The sequence below is a fragment of the Chiloscyllium plagiosum genome, unplaced genomic scaffold (genome assembly GCF_037043375.1).
Source record: "Chiloscyllium plagiosum isolate Xiang-an unplaced genomic scaffold, Cpla_swu_hap1 HiC_scaffold_19, whole genome shotgun sequence".
NCBI classification, from domain to species: Eukaryota; Metazoa; Chordata; class Chondrichthyes; order Orectolobiformes; family Hemiscylliidae; genus Chiloscyllium; species Chiloscyllium plagiosum.
The window spans coordinates 11,148,452-11,166,719 of NW_028270157.1; the positions used below are offsets into that span (position 1 = coordinate 11,148,452).

The 18,268-nt window shown below is 45.6% G+C and overlaps 1 pseudogene; it reads left to right on the top strand.

The window, feature by feature from the left end:
* The window catches only part of LOC148146715 (uncharacterized), a 38,189-nt pseudogene that overhangs the window by 14,914 nt on the left and 5,007 nt on the right, over positions 1–18,268 (top strand).

Below are 18,268 nucleotides of genomic sequence, written 5' to 3' on the forward strand. Positions count from 1 at the left end.
GCTGTAAATCAGAAACAAAGACAGAAATTGCTGGAAAAGCACAGCAGGTCTGGCAGCATCTGTGGAGAGAAATCAGAGTTAGTGTATCCAGTCGGGTGACCCTTCCTCAGAACTGGGTTCCATTCGCAAGAGAGACCAGGACCCGAGGGCATGGCCTTAGAGTAAAGGGAAGACCTTTTAGATCAGAGATAAGGATAAATTTCTTCAGCATTAGAGTGGGGAGTCTATGGAATTCATTGCCACAGAAGGCTGTGGAGGCGGGTCATTGAGTATATTTAAAACAGAGAGAGATAGGTTCTTGATTGCCAAGGCGATCAAAGGTAACGGGACGAAAGTGGGAAAATGGCATTGAAAAACCTATCAGCCATGACTGAATGGCCAAGCAGACTTGATGGGCTGAATGGCCTAATTTCTGCTCCTATATCCTATTGTCTAAATACTTGGACACCAATTCTCAAGTTGAGCCACATTATAAATGAGCAAAACTGACAAGCAGATTGAGCACAGAAAGATTCCACAAATAGTAAATGGGTTTGATTCCCGCCTGTCTGTGTGGAGTTTGTACATTCTCCCCGTGTCTGCGTGGGTTTCCTCCGGGTGCTCCAGTTTCCTCCCACAATCCAAAGATGTGCAGGTCAGGTGAATTGGCCATGCTAAATTGCCCAATGTGTTAGGTGCGTTAGTCAGGGGTAAATATAGGGTAGGGGAATGAGTTTGGGTGGGTTTCTCTTTGGAGGGGCAGTGTGGACTTGTTGGGCTGAAGGGCCTGTTTCCACACTGTAGGGAATCTAATCTAAAAGCAACGGTATCATGGTCAGATAGCCATGACGAGAGGCTGGATGGTCTCAGGTCATTTTCCTTGAAGCAGAGAAGGTCGAAGGGGGGGCCTGACTGAGGAGTACATGATGATGAGGGTATAGGAAGCAGCTCGTCCCCTCAGTTGAAGGGTGAAGAAAAAAGGGGCCATAAGATGAAAGGCAGGAGATTCAAAGGGGGACTTGAGAAAAAACATTTTCGTGCAGAGGGTGGTGGGAAACTGGATTGCATTGCCTGGGAGGGTAGTTAAGGCAAGAAGACACACACAACCTTTAAAAAGTATTTTGATGGACACTTGAAATGTCATAACATTCCAGCTACGTGCTGGAAAGTGGGATTCGCATGGAGGGATCAGTGCAGACCCGATGGGCCAAAGGGCCTGTGCTGTACCATATGACTCTAAGACTCCAACCTCGTTTTAGATGTCGGTTGAAGGATAAGTATTGGCCAGGACTCCAGGAAGAATTCCCTTGCTCTACTTTGAGAAAGACCAGAATGTTGGCTCTTTATTAAGGTTGCAATATGGCCAGTGTAGCCAGTGAATGCAACCCAGTGTTCCATCGCTTTGGAACAATGCGGGGAATAGCGTCATATATTTCAGGCTTTCTGGCAAAACCGGTACCCATCTCACGCTGATACTCACAAAGTAGCATTGCCATTAGGGAATAATTCTGTGAATTTCCAAACAGAAATATTGCAAATTTGAATTAATGGAACAGATGGAATCATCCCATTGCCATATCAAAAACCTGCTACATTTTATATTTAGTAAACTTTTTGCGAGGCTTATTTATATGATTAGCAGGTGTATAATTTGGCGTGTGAATGCGTGTGGGAAGACCAGTTCTTGTTAACATAGTATTGGGAAACCAGATGGCCAAAAAAGTTAAAATTTTATGCAGGATGTTGATAATCAGAGTTTTGTGCCTTTTTCTCTTCCTGTGGAGTAATTGGAGGGAGTTGACAGCGCACAAATGCGGTTCTATATCCATCCACTTTTCACCTGCTCTGCTGGTGGGTTGCAAAGTAATATTAGTGAAAAGGTGAATACAAAGGTGATGAACAATCAAATTCCGGAAAAGTCAGATACATCACCCCCAGGTGAGTTCGAGCCTTTCAGTAGAATCCGGGAGAATGATGCCAGCTGGTCTTTAGCACGGGGCAGCACTGGTGTTAAATGAGCAGCAGACATACCTCAGAAAGGACATGGGTGATGAGTGAAATTCATATCGAACAATGATGTTTCAGAGTAAAGTACAGATTCCCTCAGCTAAGCAGCACAACTGCACTGGTGTCAACCATTCAGGAAATTCTGGTCTTATTTTGTATGCTTATTCCCACTTTCACTGTATTTTCATCAACTGCAATCTTTCTTTTATTCATTCACAGGATGAGGACATCACTGGCTAGGTCAGCATTTATTGCCCAGTTCTAATTGCCCAGAGGGTAGTTAAGGGTCATCCACATTGCTGTGGGTCTGGAGTCACACGTAGACCAGACCGGGCAAGGATGGCAGTTTCATTTCCTAAAGGGCCTTAGTGAACCAGATGGTTTTTGTTTCCAACAATCGACAATGGCTTCACAATCATCATTAGACTCTTAATTCCAGATTTTACTGAGTTCAAATTGCACCATCTGCCATGGTGGGATTCAAACCCAGGTCCCCAGAACATTACTCAGGTCACAGGATTAACAGGCTAGTGATAATAACGTAGGCCATTGTCTTCATCATCTCCAGGTTCGAATGTTCTCTTTGATGGTTACCTGTAATTTTCCTCCATCCACGACATGTTGAAATCGCAATTGCGTATATCTTGTCTCTTCAAGTAACTTGCTTTTCAGTTTTTCATTGGATGTGGGCATCACAAGTAAGGCCAACGTTTGTTGCCAAGTTGTTATTTCCATTGAATAGCTCGCCATCACCTTTCAGAGGACAGCTGGCAGTCAATCCACTACTGGACATTTGGGATTCACCTATAAGCCGGACCAGGTAAGAACACCAAATTTCTTCCTGTCAAGAGGCATTTGTGAATCAGATCGGGCCCTGGAACAGCAAGTCAATGATAGTCCTGTGGTCACTGTTACAAGCTTTATATCCCGGATGTTTTGATTGAATTCAAGTTCCATAATTGCCGTGGTGGGAAAGAATCCACAATGAGAGAACATTAGGTGTGGGTCACGAACATTGCCACTATCGCACAAAGTCCCCTTGCTTGCCCATGATTCAAGCACCTGAACATGGTTCCTTGCTCATCCAAATAACACTTTTAACAGCTTTCTCCTCATGTTTAAACTCCTCCTTGGCCACACATCATGCGCTCATCTCCAATACCATGCTGTAACTCCCCGGAATCTCCTGTCGCCTGTTTCCGAATTCCCTTCTCAATTCACCTTTTGTGCCATCCATATTTAGCAGCAGAACCTTCAGTTACTGGTGACCTGCTCTGGCACATCTCAGGTTACTCCCCTCTAGGCTCTACCCACTTCAGACATTTCCTCAAGATCCATCTCCTCGACAATGTTTCTGGTTGTTTCTTTATGTTTTCATCGACGTCATCATCCTGGAAGCGCCTGGAGACTTTTAGAACTCAGGTATCAAATATTAAAATGTAATTTCATCAGCTTGTCATATATATTCTTATTAAAAGTGACACATTTGCTAAACAAAGGACATTGGCTTGAAGTAGCTGCCAAGTCTGTGAAGCCTCATTCCACCCTATCGTGACACAATGTCGACAGAAACAGAGACAGTAGCACTCCTGGAAGGTGTTAATAGCCCTGTCCTATCACATCACAGTGGAAGATGGATTATTCAGGAGCAATAGCTGATGCATTAAAAATCATCTCTGCTATTGCAAGGTAGCAAAAGAAAAGCTATGGAAAATATTCAACATTCTACTGTGCTGTTGGTTAGATCAGTTGAATGGATGGCTGCTTTACATTACAAAGTGATGGGTTTGATTCTCACTTCCACTGAGGTTACCATGAAATTATTTCCTTCCCAGGCTCTCCCTTCACCTGAAGTTTTGGCTTTAACCTCAGGTTAAAGCAGCACCAGTCATCTCTCTATAACGAAAGAGTAGGACAGTGGTGACTTTCCCCTTACAACCAATATGGGGATGGATAATGTGACCAGCCCTCGATCTTTTCAAATACTGACAATGAACTTGCAGATAGAGGTTAATGTCAGACAGCAGGACAGACTACCCTCCCTATCTCTCTGTCAGATTCATGAGCCCTGGTTCTGGTTTGAAAGCTAGTCACAAACCTCTTTCTTGCAAGTACAGAATTTTGTTGGAAGATTTTAACCCAGCAACAGTGATTCAATCTTTTGGATAAGATGATGACCAGCCATTAATGCAAGGCAGCTGCTTCAGTGGGAACTAAAATGTTAGAATACAATCAATGAATTTTGAGTGATTTTAACTTTTTATTTGTGTCTTATGCGGCCAAGTTTGACATCTGATGCTCTGTAAAGCTGCATTTCTGTTTTTGCATGTTTGGGAAGTCTGTATATAACGTGGTCGTTCCGTCCCATGCAATCCCGTGTTTTAAGAAAATCACGTAAGAGCCGCACCATTCAAACTATTGGGGCTGGAATCGCATTGTAACAAATCAAAACACACTTCAAACATTCACGCTTTAGAAACAGTGTCCCCAAGTCGTCAATAATTTTATAGCGAATTCACATTAACAAAACGCATATTACAGCAGAATGACCTGGATCTGTGGACAGTCACAGGGAATTGGAAATATTTACATATAATGTCAGAACACAGGGAGAGCAAATCAGACCAAAACAGACTCACTAACAAAACAGAATTCATAACACGGTAAAATTAAAACATTCGATGACTCTCAAAATTGCTCAATTGTTCCTAACTCGATTTTTAAAATAACTGATTTTGGACACCATAACTAAACAAACATTAATAATTTACTATTAATAATATAACATTAGCAGAACACAGATTAACTGCAAGGCAAACTATTTGATATCTATAACCTAAACCCTTCTTTGATCACCAATGCCCATTTATATTACTGACAGACAGACACAGTTAAGGGGTTAATTGAAAGAAAATTCATAAGTTGCCAATTTGATAACCATTTCAGTGATCACTCCTAGCCTTCATTGGGGCTGCATGGTGGCACAGTGTTCAGCACTGCTGCCTCACAGCGCCAGGGACCTGGATTTGATTCCAGCCTTGGGTGACTGTGCAGAGTTTGCATATTTTCCCTGTGTCTGTGTGGGTTTCCTCCGGGTACTCCAGTTTCCTCCCACAATTCAAAGATGTGCAGCTTAGGTGAATTGGCTGTGCTAAATTGCCCATAGTGTTCAAGGATATGTAGGTTAGGAGCATTGTTCTGGGGTAAATATAGGGCAGGGGAATGGGTCTGGGTGGGTTACTCTTTGGTGGGTCGGTGTGGACTTGTTGGGCTGAAGGGCCTGTTTCCACACTGTAGAGCTTCTATATTTTAAAAAGTCCAATGGGATTATTACAGGCAGCTGGATTTATATCTTGTTCTGATTCTCATGTCAATGCAAACAGTTTCCAGACACCTCAAAGACTTCCTTATTTCTTATAGATTGGAGTTCTTCTCTCAGGACTTTCAACAAGTCAGTAACTGCAGAATAACTGGAGAGAGCAAAACCAAAACAACCCAGTTCAGTGGATTTCAATGTAACACAGCCTCCTGCCCAAAAACTTAGTTCACCGTTTTCTTTTTCAGCATTGGCCAGCAGGTTAGATTCCCTACAGTGTGGAAACAGGCCCTTTAGCCCAACAAGTCCACACTGACCCTCCAAAGAGTAAATCACCCAGACCATTTCCCTCTGACTAATGCACCTAACAACTATGGACAATTTAGCATGGCTAATTCACCTGACCTGCATATCTTTGGATTGTGGGAGGAAACCAGAGCACCCAGAGGAAACCCACATAGACACAAGGAGATTGTCTGCGTGGAGTTTGCACAATCTCCCAACGCTGGAATTGAACCTGGGCCCCTGGCACTGTGAGGCAGCAGTGCTAACCACTGAGCCACTGTGCCACCCTCTGGTGCCAGTTCTTCTATAGCATCCTCAGTGGATCATAACATTCTTGACAACAGATTATGTTATCCTGAAACACGGAGCTTCATAAGTTCTGAAGGAGAGTCAGACTGGACTGTTTCCCTCTCCACAGATGCTGTCAGATCTACTGAATTTCCCCCAAAACTTGTGTCTTTGTTTCAGGTTCCCAGCATCTGTAGTATTTTGTTTTCAGTTGAATGTCATCTTGAAGTTTATTCAAAATTATGTGATCTGGTCTATCACCTCCTGACAGAGAATGCCACGGTAGGTTACCTTGTGAGATGAAAGAAGGCTCATGTAAAATCTGATGTCAAAATGAACATATTCATAATACACTCCTTTGAAAGGTTTCAATTATTCATATATGCATAGACATCACTCCCTTTGCTAAATCTCAGCATTCTTCAACTAATTAGCATCTTGTTTCACGCCATTACTGCTTATTGCATTTTAATAATGCAACAAAACCCAACCACAAGTTCCTAGACAAAAGGTAAAACACACTGTTAGAATCCACCAGAAGACTGCATGGGTTCATCATTCACGACAGAGTAAGTGAAAGCTTCCACAATCACAAAAGTAGTCAATCTTTTTAAAATCTCCTCAAAATCATAGAATTAACAAGTACTGAAGAGGCTGTTTGGCCCATTAAGTCTGTACTACCAAAGTTAAACAAAATCTACACTAGCCTCACTTCGCAGTGCTCGGCCCAAAGCCTTGAAGATTTTGGAGGCAATTTTTTTTAAAAAATTGCTATAACATGAACAAAGGCTCCAAATTCTTTGCAAAAGATTAATTATCCCAATAAGATTTGCTGAAGAATGTACAGCTCTCACATTTAATAGTTACTTCATTCATAGCTTGCTTTAAGGGATGCTCCCCACTGTGGGGAAGCTCTGAACCAGGGGTCAAAGTTTAAGGATAAGGGGTAAACCTTTTAGCATTGAGGTGATGAGAAATTTCTTCACCCAGAGAGTGTTGAGCTTGTGGAATTCACAAGCACAGAAAATAGATGAGGCCAAACATTGTGCGTTTTCAAGATGGATGCAGATTGAGCTTCTGTCGCTAAAGTGATGTTGGGGGGTAAAGGGTGGATTAGGATATTGAGCTTGATGATTGTGCATGATCATATAGAGTGCTGGAGCAGGCATAAGGGGTTGAAGGGCCTACTCTATGAACCATAGAATTCCTACAAGGCAAAAATATCCATTCAGCCCATCAAGTCAAACACTAACCTTCCAGGGAGCATCCCGCCCAAACCTAGCCCCCAGCACACTTTTAACGTGGCTGATCTACTTACCTTACATATCCCTGGTTACCACAGGCCAATTTCCCATGGTCAATCCACCCTAACCTACACATCTTTAGACTGTGGCAGGAAACTGGAGCACTCGGAGGAAACCCACACAGATGCGAGGAGAATGTGCAAACTCCACACAGACAGTCGCTTGAGGGTTGGATCAAACACTGGCACTAACCACTGAGGCTCTGGTTTTGTATATAATGTTGCCTTAATTATATGATGCCATTACTTACCTTAGTGGCAGGAAACACTATAAATTGAGCCAATTGTTATGAAGTTGAAGGCATGCACTATACCTTTAAGAGAGTGAAAACTGTTTTGCACTGAGAACTGACAAGCACCTGTCATGTGACTGACTAGCAGTCTCAGAGTGTACTGGAAAATTGAAAATATGGAACATTTGATATGGGAGAAAGATTGGCTACCCTGCCCACCCACAGCAGGACCACATACAAACACAGAAGCAGGTCTGTGAAACACAGAGATCAAGCCTGCCAGCACACACAGAACACACCCTCAATGCCTCAGTCTTGGCCAAGCAGGCTAACATAGAAACCAGACATGGCCAAGCTACTCCCAGACCTGAGAATACATTTCGCAAACAGCCTTTACAGTAAGCTCTTAACCCAGTTAGCACTGCAATCCCAATACTGTAAAGACAGACTCATTTCCCATTGAAACCAATATTACATAAACAAAGACGCAGACCGAGAGACCCCCAGACGACTTCGTTCACAAGAGAAACACAATGGACAGACCTGAATGCCAGGAGAAGGGACATGTACACATATTCACGCGGACGGGAAATACAATGAAGAATCCTCCAGAAGACATTCTCACCCACTCATGGAGATGGCTGGAATCTCCTGTGTTAATTATAAATGAATTGCTGCTGCTGGACACTTGATTAATTTCCACTCAGTTTATTCTTGTCTTAAATATTTTATAATTTTCACCACTATACTGTGTCTGCTTTACAATTATCAACTTTGTCTTGTATGCCTATAAAACCTACCAGCACCTTCTGCTCAGGGAAGAGGATTCTGGCTATCTGTGCAGAGAATACGTTCTGTGTCAGCCTGGTCAATTTCTCTTCAGCGATATTGCTTTGTTCAATAAACTGCTTGCCAACTTCAAGGCAATCCTACTTTTGTGATCTCTGATTCATTGGGCTGAATCTCTCTGACATTTGGCTGTGAAACAAATACCTTACTTTTAGTTGTTATGCTTTCACAACAGTTCAAATTTAACCAACCTGTTCAAATTATGCCCCAGGAGACGAAAACCCAATTGAATTTGAATTTTACTATATAGACAACATTAAACCAATGAGACGATCTGATGTTTAATAGACAATAGACAATAGACAATAGGTGCAGGAGTAGGCCATTCAGCCCTTCGAGTCTGCACCACCATTCAATATGATCATGGCTGATCATTCCTAATCAGTATCCTGTTCCTGCCTTATCTCCATAACCCTGGATTCCACTATCTTTGAGTGCTCTATCCAACTCCTTCTCAAATGAATCCAGAGAGTGGGCCTCCACTGCCTTCTGAGGCAGAGCATTCCACACAGCCACCACTCTCTGGGTGAAGAAGTTTCTCCTCATCTCTGTCCTAAATGGTCTACCCCGTATTTTTAAGCTGTGTCCTCTGGTTCGGCACTCACCCATCAGTGGAAATATGTTTCCTACTGCCAGAGTGTCCAATCCTTTCATAATCTTATACGTCTCAATCAGATCCCCTCTCAATCTTCGAAACTCAAGGGTATACAAGCCCAGTCGCTTCAGTCTTTCAGTGTAAGGTAATCCTGCCATTCCAGGAATTGACCTCGTGAACCTACGCTGCACTCCCTCAATAGCCAGAATGTCTTTTCTCAAATTTGGAGACCAGAACTGCATACAGTACTCCAGGTGTGGTCTCACCAGGGCCCTGTACAGCTGCAGAAGCACCTCTTTGCTTCTATACTCAATTCCTCTTGTTATGAAGGCCAGCATGCTATTAGCCTTCTTCACTACCTGCTGTACCTGCATGCTTGCCTTCATTGACTGGTGTACAAGAACACCCAGATCTCTCTGTATTGCCCCTTTACATAAATTGATTCCATTGAGGTAGTAGTCTGCCTTCCTGGTCTTGCTACCAAAGTGGATAACCATACATTTATCCACATTAAACTGCATCTGTCATGCATCTGCCCACTCACCTAACTTGTCCAGGTCACCCTGTAATCTCCTAACATCCTCATCACTTTTCACCCTGCCACCCAGCTTTGTATCATCAGCAAATTTGCTAATGTTATTGCTGATACCATCTTCTATATCATTAACATATATTGTAAAAAGCTGTGGTCCCAGCACGGATCCCTGCGGTACCCCACTGGTCTCAGCCTGCCATTCCGAAATGGAGCCGTTTATCACTACCCTTTGTTTCCTATTAGCCAACCAATTTTCAATCCAATCTAGTACTTTGCCCCCAATATCATGCACCCTAATTTTACTCACTAACCTCCTGTGTGGGACTTTATCAAAAGCTTTCTGAAAGTCCAGGTACACTACATCTACTGGATTTCCCTCATCCAACTTCATAGTTACATCCTCAAAAAATTCAAGAAGATTAGTCAAGCATGATTTCCCCTTCATAAATCCATGCTGACTCTGTCCTATCCTGTTACTACTATCCAGATGTGCAGTAATTTCATCCTTTATAATAGACTCCAGCATCTTTCCCACCACTGAGGTCAGACTAACTGGTCTATAATTACCTGCTTTCTCTCGCCCACCGTTCTTAAAAAGTGGTATAACATTAGCCACCCTCCAATCCTCAGGAACCGACCCCGAATCTATTGAACTCTGGAAAATAATCACCAACGCATCCACGATTTCCCGAGCCACCTCCTTCAGTACCCTGGGATGCAGACCATCAGGCCCTGGAGACTTATCAACCTTCAGACCTAACAGCTTCTCCAACACCAAATCCTGGCAAATATAAATTCCCTTAAGTTCAGGTCCTTCAGCCACTGTTACCTCAGGGAGATTGCTTGTGTCTTCCCCAGTGAACACAGATCTGAAGTACCCATTTAATTCCTCTGCCATTTCTTTGTTCCTAGTAATATATTCCCCTGTTTCTGTCTTCAAGGGCCCAATTTTTGTCCTAACCCTTTTTTTGCCTTGCACATACCTAAAAAAGCTTTTACTATCTTCCTTAATATTCTTGGCCAGTTTACCTTCATACCTCATTTTTCCTCTGCATATTTCCTTCTTAGTAATCCTCTGTTGCTCTTTAAAAGCTTCCCAGTCCTCAGTTTTCCCACTTATCTTAGCTATGTTATACTTTTTCTCTTTTAACTTTATATGTTTCTTTACTTCCCTCGTCAGCCACGGCCGCCCATGCCTCCTCCTGGGATCTTTCTTCCTTTTAGGAATGAACTGATCCTGCAACTTCTGCATTATACACAGAAATATCCGCCATTGTTCCTCCACGGTCATCCCTGCTAAGGTATTGCACCATTGAACTTTGGCCAGCTCCTCCCTCATAGCTCCATAATTCCCTTTATTCAACAGAAGTACTGTCACTTCCGACTGTACCCTCTCCCTCTCAAATTGCAGATTGAAGCTTATTGTATTATGGTCACTACTTCCCAATGGCTCCTTCACTTCGAGGTCTCTGACCAATTCTGGTTCGTTACACAATACCAGATCCAGAATTGCCTTCTCCCTGGTCGGCTCCAGCACCAGCTGCTCTAAGAATCCATCTCTGAGGCACTCCACAAAGTCTCTTTCTTGTGGCCCAATACCATCCTGATTCTCCCAGTCTACCTGCATGTTAAAATCCCCCATAACAACTGTAGTGGCATCTTTGCGACAGGCCAATTTCAGCTCCTGATTTAACTTACATCCGACATCCAGACTACTGTTTGGGGGCCTGTAGATGACTCCCAAGAGGGTCTTTTTACCCTTGGTATTTCGAAGCTCTATCCACACTGACTCTACATCTCCTGACTCTAGGTCCCCCCGCGCAAGGGACTGAATACCATCCCTTACCAACAAGGCCACCCCACCCCCTCTGCCCGTCAGTCTGTCCTTACGATAACACGTGTAGCCTTGAATATTCATTTCCTAGGCCCTGTCCACTTGAAGCCACGTCTCAGTTATCCCCACAATATCGTATCTGCCAATTTCCAAAAGAGCCTCAAGCTCATCCATCTTATGTCTAATGCTTCGTACATTCATGTATAGTATTTTTAATTTGTTACTGCTCTCACCCTTCCCATCAACCCTTATTTCACTCCAACCTTACAGCATGATGCCTTTCCGAGTTTTCTGCCTCATTGATACAGTTGTCTTTCTTGACTTCTCTTGTTCTAACTTTCCCTTCAATTTCCTTTTTAAACATCCAGCTTGTCCCCTCCCCCCCGCTACTTAGTTTAAATGTAGCGGTGTTGCAGTAGAAAACCTGCCTGCCAGAATACTGGTCCCTAACCTATTTAGGTGCAAGCCGGGGTATAAAAGAAGCCAATATTTCGGGAGTTAGCCAGAGATAGAGCGACAAACTGTCATCGAGAAAGACTGCTATTCAAAACACTCCCTATCAAAGATACCTTTTCATATGAAACACCTTTAAAGCAAAAGACCCAAGACAACTCAGGAAGATCCACAGCCAGAGGAAGACAGATGCCATTGACGACAGCCACTGGGTGGTTTTGAAAATTAAGTTGATGTAATTTTAATAAGATCAGTATATTGTTATGGAATTGGAGGTAGATAACAAGCCTTTAAAAGAAAGGAGGCTTAGGGTTGTAAATAATTGTTGTTTAATATTCACTTTTAGTGTTAAAGAATAAAAACGATATTTTTGTCTTTAAATAGTGGAATTTGGGAGATCTCTGTCATTCATACTTTAACAGATTTCGGGTGAGGTGAGCTTTTCTGGATGTTTGGTTGAAGTAGCAGAAGGGTTCACCATTGTGTCATAACACCAATCATGCGACCCAAGGATTTACAGGACTGCAATCTGATGGACTACCTCCTGAGTTTATAAGCAGGTTCTGAAACACACCTCTGATCTATTCTGCCAGATTACCTCTGAAGGGATGTGCAAGACTCCTCAACCAGAGCTCATCCACTCAGTCTGTTTCTTTCCTTATTTTTCCCGTTATCTGCTTTTTTCCCCTTCTTTCTTCTTACTTCAGATCCTGTGTGGACCAACTGGCAAGGTATTTACTAACATCTTCAACCCCTCCCTCCTACAAGCCGAAGTTCCTACCTGTTTCAAGAAGACCACCATCATCCTCGTATCTAAGAAAGCACTTGCAACGTGCCTTAATGACCACCGCCCAGTGGCTCTGACCTCCATTATCATGAAGTGCTTCGAGAGGCTGGTCATGGCCCACATCAATTCCAGTTTCCCTGCCTGCCTCAATCCCTTACAATTTGCCTCCCGACGTAACAGGTTCACAGTGGATACCATGTCCCCAGCTCTGCAGTCATCCCTGGAACATCTGGACAACAAGGACACCTACATCAGACTCCTGCTCATCGACTACAGCTCCGCCTTCAACACCATTATCCCCTCCAGACCGATTTCAAAACTCCATGACCTTGGTCTCAGCTCCGCCCTCTGCAACTAGATCCTCAGCTTTCTGACCCATACACCATAATCAGTGAAGACAGACAACTGCATCTCCTCCACAATAACACTCAATTCTGGAGCCCCCAGTGATGCATTCTCAGATCCCTACTGTACACGTTGAACATCCACAACTGTGTAGCCAAATTCTGAACAAACTCCATCTACAAGTCCACTGACGACACCACCATGGTAGAACGGATATCTAATAACAATGAGAGAAAATACAGAAGGGAGATAGAGGGCTTGGTTACCTGGTAGAATGAGAACAACCTTTCTCTCAATGTCGGAAAAACTAAAGAACTGATCATTGACTTCAGAAAGAAAGGAGGAGAACACACTCCCCTCTACATCAATGGAACTGAGATTGAGAGGGTTGAGAGCATCAAGTTCCTTGGAATGACGATAACCGATAATCTGTCCTGGACTTCCCACGGAGATGCAATGGTCAAGAAGGCACAACAGCACATCTTCTTCCTCAGGTGGCTCAGGAAATTCAGCATGTCCTTAAGGACCCTCACCAACTTCTACAGATGTAGCATGGAGAGTATCCTGTCCGGGTGCATCACGGCCTGGTAAGGCGACTGTTCCACCCAGGACTGCACAAAACTACAGAGGGTGGTGTGCACAGCCCAGTGTCAATAAATAAGTCAATCAATCAATCATTGTTTTTACCTCATTGATTTTAACCCTACTGCGAATCCTCTTGAAAGGATGCCTGCCTTGAAGACGTTTTCCTCCTCTCTCTACAAGAATCTCAGGGAGTCCCTCTCACACTGCAACTCCCAGGTCATTTCCTCTGCCCTGAAGCTCTTCAACCATGTCGTGAAACAAACTCGCTTCCACAGCCACATTTGCTTCCTCAGTGCCTGCCTTCGTAACCAACTCATCACACACGGACTCCGGACCACCTTTAAACCAGCAGAGTTCGGACCCGAACAGGACAAACAGTACAGACTACAGATTCAAAAACACCAGCAACGGTTCTCCTTCAAGATCCTCCGCTCCACGCTTGCAGCAATGCGCTGGCACCTAACCTCTCTACAGTCAGCCCTGCCTCAGCTGAGGGCCACACTCTCTCAGAATTGCAAAGGACCCACTCTGTATTACATCCTCAGGCGAATTCATACTCTCAACAAACAGTATTTCAATTCCATCTCAAACATTAAAAACTGTAAGTACAACAAAGTTTTATCTACCCACCTCCATAACCAGCGCTCCTCAAACATTCCAGTAAATTCCCCCGGCCTCTGGAACTGCTCGGACACCATTAGCCATGCAGCTGGTGCAGCCACCACCCCCACGCTGATTGATGACATCACTTTTGTCCCCATCATGGCCGCTTCCACAGCAAATCCCACTCCTCACAATTCCTCATGCACCACACGTGACATCACTTCCGCCCCTGACATCATCGCTGATGTCAGACGCTCAGTGACTTCCGTCCCCCTTCTACTGCCATGTTCGCCACCACTTCCGCCTCCACCAACGCCACTCACCTGCATTCTGCTGACACGCCCCTCCACAGATCCCACTGTCACCATCCCCGCCCCAGAACCCTGAGGGGAACACTACCCCTGCTCATGACTCCACCCCCATTCCCCCACCACCACACCCACTCCAGTTACAGGCTCTGTCCCCACTCCCAGCTCCACACCCACACCAGATCCCAGCTCCCAGCCCTGCCGAGTTTTCACCATCCCTCCAGACCTCCCCCTCACTGAGGACGAACGATCAGTCCTCAGCAAAGGACTCACCTTCATCCCCCTCCGCCCATGCATCAATGAATTTAATACACGCCGTGACGTCGAACAATTCTTCCGCTGCCTCCGCCTCCGAGTTTACTTTCATAATCAGGACTCCTGCCCACCTTCCGAGGACCCCTTCACCCATCTCCAACACACTGCATCCACCTGGACACCCCACGCTGACCTATTACCCACCCTCAATCTCTTCAATTCCAACTGCTGCTGGGACATTAACCGCCTCAAACTGTCTACCCCCCTCCCCCACTCCAATCTCTCACCCTCACAACGCTCTGCCCTCCAATCCCTCTGCTCCAATCCCGACCTCACCATCAATACAGCAGATAAAAGAGGCGCAGTGGTAGTCTGGCGCACTGACCTCTACACTGCTGAAGCCAGATGCCAACTCGAGGACACCTCTTCCTACCGACCCCTCAACCATGACTCCATCCCCCATCACCAAACCATCTTCTCCCAGACCATACAGAACATCATCACCTCAGGAGATCTCCCACCCACAGTTTCCAACCTCATAGTCCGGGAATCCCGCACTGCCCGGTTCTAACGCCTTCCCAAGATCCACAAGCCTGACCACCCTGGCCGACCCATTGTCTCAGCATGCTCCTGCCCCACTGAACTCATCTCTACCTACCTCGACACTGTCCTATCCCCCCTAGTCCAGGAACTCCCCACATACGTTCGAGACACCACCCACGCCCTCCACCTGCTCCAACACTTCCGTTTCCCCGGCCCCCAACGCCTCATCTTCACCATGGATATCCAATCCCTCTACACCTCCATCCGCCATGACCAGGGCCTCCAACCCCTCCGTTTCTTCCTCTTCCGATGTCCCCAACAGTACCCTTCCACCGACACTCTCATTCGTTTGGCCGAACTGGTCCTCATCCTTAGCAGTTTCTCCTTCGAACCCTCCCACTTCCTCCAGATCAAGGGAGTAGCCAGGAGCACACGTATGGGCCCCAGCTATGCCTGTCTCTTTGTTGGCTACATAGAACAGTCCATCTTGCGTAATTACACCGGCACCACTCCCCACCTTTTCCTCCGCTACATTGATGACTGCATTGGCGCCACCTCGTGCTCCCGCGAGGAGGTTGAGCAATTCATCAACTTCACCAACACATTCCACCCTGACCTTAAATTTACCTGGACCATCTCTGACACCTCCCTCCCCTTCCTGGACCTCTCCATCTCCATTAATGACGACCAACTTGACACTGACATTTTTTACAAACCCACCGACTCCCACAGCTACCTGGATTACACCTCTTCCCACCCTACCTCCTGCAAAAATGCCATCCCGTATTCCTAATTCCTCTGCCTCTGCCGTACCTGCTCCCAGGAGGACCAGTTCCACCACAGAACACACCAGATGGCTTCCTTCTTTAGAGACCGCAATTTCCCTTCCCACATGATGAAAGATGCCCTCCAACGCATCTCATCCACATCCCGCACCTCCGCCGTCAGACCCCACCCCTCCAACCGCAACAAGGACAGAATGCCCCTGGTGCTCACCTTCCACCCTACCAACCTTCGTATAAACCAAATCATCCGCCAACATTTCCGCCACCTCCAAACAGATCCCACCACTAGGGATATATTTCCCTCCCCACCCCTTTCCGCCTTCCGAAAAGACCGTTCCCTCCGTGACTACCTGGTCAGGTCCACGCCCCCCTACGACCCACCCTCCCTTCCTGGCAACCTCCCCTGCCACCGCAGGAATTGTAAAACCTGCGCCCACACCTCCTCCCTCACCTCTATCCAAGGCCCTAAAGGATCCTTCCACGTCCATCAAAGTTTTACTTGCACATCCACCAATATCATTTATTGTATCCGTTGCTCCCGATGCAGTCTCCTCTACATTGGGGAGACTGGATGCCTCCTAGCAGAGCGCTTTAGGAACATCTCCAGGACACCCGCACCAATCAACCACACCGCCCCGTGGCCCAACATTTCAACTCCCCCTCCCACTCTGCCGAGGACACGGAGGTCCTGGGCCTCCTTCACCACCGCTCCCTCAGCACCTGACGTCTGGAGGAAGAACGCCTCATCTTCCGCCTCGGAACACTTCAACCCCAGGGCATCAATGTGGACTTCAACAGTTTCCTCATTTCCCCTTCCCCCACCTCACCCTAGTTCCATACTTCCAGCTCAGCACTGTCCCCATGACTTGTCCTACCTGCCTATCTTCTTTTCCACCTATCCACTCCACCCTCCCTCCCCCCCCCGACCTATCACCTTCAACCCACCCCCACTCACCTATTGTACTCTATGCTACTTTCTCCCCATCCCCACCCTCCTCTCACTTATCTCTCCATCCTTCAGACTCTCTACTTGGATTCCTGATGAAGGGCTTTTGCCCGAAACGTCGATTTTACTGCTCCTCGGATGCTGCCTGAACTGCTGTGCTCTTCCAGCACCACTAATCCAGAATCTGGTTTCCAGCATCTGCAATCATTGTTTTTACCCAATCAATCAATCAAGTGAAATCAATGCCGAGCCCCAGCCTTGAGAGTCTCGAGATGAAGCCCAGGTGGGTTGGAAGGAGTGTTATTCTGAACTTTTTATTTCTTTACCTTTCCGAATTTATTCCTTTGTTTTTGTACTTTGTACCTAAGATGGTGTGAAAATCTGTAATGCTGGACTTTTTATTTCTTTACTTTTCCAATTTTCTTTCCTGTTCCTCAGAACCTGAACCGAGGGACCTTTGTACCCAAGACAGCACCGTAAGTGGTGACGTGTACTCGATTCACTGTGCTCAGGTGAGTATGTGTGACAATAAAGCTAATTCTAATTCAAATTCAGGCCATCATATGCACCAGCACGTGCTGGGACAGAGCCGTTTAAACTCGTACAATCACGACATGACATCTTGTTCTTCCACATCACTCCTGATATGCTGCACCCCCTGTCCAGAAAGGTAGAGAGGAAAGGTAGATAGGGGAAAGCAGGGGGAAAGATAACAATAAGAAATGAACCAACCACAGATTAATAGGGGTTTCTTTAAAGCAGTGACAGAGATGCCGGGTCATGGAGTGAGTGTTTTGGGGGAGACGGTTAGAAGGGGCAATTGCCAACAGTGTGTGGTGGCAACAGGGATGAGAAGTAAAAGCAAAGTGTTGCAAAATCTGAAACACTGCTGCCTCACAGCACCAGGGACCCGGGTTCGATTCCAGCCTCGGGCCATTGTGTATGTGGAGCTTGCACATTCTCCCTGTGTCTGCGTGGGTTTCCTCTGGGTGCTCTGGTTTCCTCCCACAGTCCAAAGATGTGCAGGTCAGGTGAGTTGGCCATGCTGAATTTCCCCGTAGTGTCCAGGGATATGTAGGTTACATGCATTAGCTATGGAAAATAGAGGGTGGGATGCCCTTCGGAGAGTTGGTGTGGACTTGTTGGGCCAAATGACCTGTTTCCACACTGTAGGGATTCCATGAGAAAAGACAACTAATGCTGAAACTCATCAGGATTAGCAACATCTGTGAAGAGAGAAGCAGAGTTAATGTTTCATGTCCAATGACTCTTCAGAAGTAGGTGGATCCTTAAGGAGCTGAATTCACATGTAGAATATCTGGTTGAAATGGGAGGACTGAGCGAATCTTAGGGAAGGCTAGGGAGGCAATTCAAAATGCGGACAAAAAGTCTAAATCAATTGAGAACCAATGACAGAGGATGAGAAAGACTCAC